Genomic DNA, 2,655 nt, shown 5'->3' with positions numbered 1-2,655 from the left:
TATAGGTTAGAGTGAGGAAATAGTATGTGTAGTAAATAGTTGGTCAGTCAAAATATCATATCTTAACACAGTGCGCAATGAATGGAATTAAGTGATCTATAGATAAAAATTGTATGAAAATTATGCTTACACGCTATTTTGCTTATACACTTTGTATTTGAAACTTTGCTGGAAGTATTGCATATTTAACACTATAATTTTTATGTCAATATTGGGTTTTGTACATTTAAAATATTAATTTGGATGTAGTTATCTGTGTACATAAGGCAGAAATAAGATAATAACCGAGGAGAAAATAATTGATTTTTCAAGGATGATTAAGATGATAATAAATCAGATCAATGAACGTGACACGGAACTCTTTTTAGTGGGATTGTATATTTGAAGGTCCCATTACTCGAGTCCTGTGATATGTTGTTGGTGATCAACTGGTGTCTAATGGTGATTTACAAGAAAAAGCAGTTTTGCACTTTGATCTGTATTAATAGCCATTACACGCCTTGTATTACATATGTGCACGCATTAGAACCATAGTAGTCTTTACCAGTGCGACATGACAATGAACTTCAATACTGCTATCTTTTTAGGACCATATAGGATCCTTCAACAAAAGAGTAAGTAAAATCCACAATTAAAAGTAGATAGTGCTTTCCATTATTTGATAAGTAGTTTTGTATGCTTAAAGTATATATGCAGTATCGTTGTAAATTTTTGTGCATTTTCTGTTTCTACAGTCTTCGATTGATCTAGACAGTTACAGTCATCCAAAAATAAGAGGAAATGAAGGGATGAATCGGTTGTTTTAAGAAGGAAAAATAGCCAGTTAAATTAAAAAAATACTACAACTAGACGGAGTGTACAACAGAAGAAATTAAGTTAAGTGATCCATATATAATGTGTGTATGAAAATTATGATTTCTATTTTTATTTTAAGCTCCACGTTAATTTGTACCTAAAATATGGTTTGTATGTGTTACAGATTATTGAAGCATAAGATGATGTGATGTGATGTACGTTAGTGTAGACTATTCCAATTACGCAGTTAAAATACTACGATCTGCCAGAGAGTATAACGGAAGGATCTGTATGTAGTGTTCATATGAAAATTGTAATTTCTATTTTTATTTTAAACCCTATGTTAATGTGCGATTAAAATATAGTTTCTTGTATGTGTTACAGATTATTGAAGAATAAGATGATGCGGTGTGATCTACGTTAGTATGATTAGAAATAAATTTTCACATATTTATATTAATCATTAATGCATGCATGGAATGAATAAATGTTTGTAATTAATAAAGTAATTCCATATGAATTGTATGTATTCGTTCTTATTGCCTCCTTTCCCTTTCATTTCTTCTATCAATTAAATAACCATCTCATTATTATAACATTTTTTTGGATATATAAACTTTAAGTAATCAAGTATTTATTTAAAGATAGAAGAAGATAATGAGAACTGTACCTTATACTATATAATACAGAAAAAGTGCAAATAAGAAATTGCATTCTTACCATTTGTCCAAGCATTACAATAGAAACTGTACATCTTTTATATATTATGTTTATTCTGGATGTGTAGAACATTAAGAATTACTATTAAGGGGCTAGACTAGTTTCTCGGGTATGAAAGGAAGGTGATTTTCCAGGGCCAAAAAAAAAGACTAAGCAGACAAATATTTTCAAGTTTTAAGGATATATTTAGACACTTTTAACAAGTAAGTACAAAAAATTTCACGCAAAAATATCGAGTCTAACTCGAGTTATACGTTGCGCCTCCAAGAATGAAATTGTCAATCGGCTTCAGTTGTAGACGTCTTCAGAATATCAGTATCAGAGAAAACAAAATTTGACGTTAAACTAGATAAAATTCTTCGTACCAGGAACTAGGATCTTTTTGATATTATAACAATTGCAAGTTTTCCAAGCAAAAAACGAGCGTTTTTTTTTTAGCAATAAGGGAATTTTATTTTCAAACCACTGTCATTTTGTTAATTTTCAATATTTTTGAAAGATCCTAGTTCATGGTACGGAGAATTTCATCTACTTTAACGTCAAATTTTCTTTTCTCAGATACTGACATTCAGAGGACGTCTAAAACTGCAGCTGATTGACAATTTCATTCTTGGAGGACTTCACGGTGTAACGTATAACTCGAGTTAGACTCGATATTTTTGCATGAAATTTTTTGTATTTTCTTATTAAAAGTGTCAAAATATATTCTTCAAATTTGCAAATGATTATCTGCTTGGTCTTTTCTTTTTAGCCTTGGAAAATCACCTCCCTTTAACAATCGAGAAACCAGTCTAGCCCCTTAAAGCATTTTATTACGTAAAGGATTGTTTAATTAGAATAAATGTTACTACTGCATAATTTCAATTACAAGTATGTACTCTTCAAGTACACATTATGAGATACTGTGAAAGTTGTCAACACATAGAGTATACAAAAGTAAAAACTACAGTATGTACTGAAGAAGCATAACACTAATTAAAGCATGTAATGGCTATTAATACAGATCAAAGTGCAAAACTGCTTTTTCTTGTAAATCACCATTAAACACCAGCTGATCACCAACAACATATCACAGGACTCGAGTAATGGGACCTTCAAATATACAATCCCACTAAAAAGAGTTCCGTGTCACGTTCATTG

General features: G+C 30.5%; 1 long non-coding RNA gene across 1 annotated transcript; it reads left to right on the top strand.

The window, feature by feature from the left end:
* The first annotated feature begins 47 nt into the window (after positions 1-47).
* LOC128882550 (uncharacterized) lies at positions 48-1,748 on the top strand. The gene is made up of 3 exons (XR_008458461.1): positions 48-614; positions 980-1,084; positions 1,180-1,748. It is a non-coding gene; the product is annotated as an uncharacterized LOC128882550 (long non-coding RNA).
* The last annotated feature ends 907 nt before the right edge of the window (positions 1,749-2,655 follow it).

Source organism: Hylaeus volcanicus, unplaced genomic scaffold (genome assembly GCF_026283585.1).
Source record: "Hylaeus volcanicus isolate JK05 unplaced genomic scaffold, UHH_iyHylVolc1.0_haploid 12061, whole genome shotgun sequence".
Lineage (NCBI taxonomy): Eukaryota > Metazoa > Arthropoda > Insecta > Hymenoptera > Colletidae > Hylaeus > Hylaeus volcanicus.
Note: the sequence above shows the minus strand (reverse complement) of the source record. Positions and strands in the feature narration are given on the sequence as shown.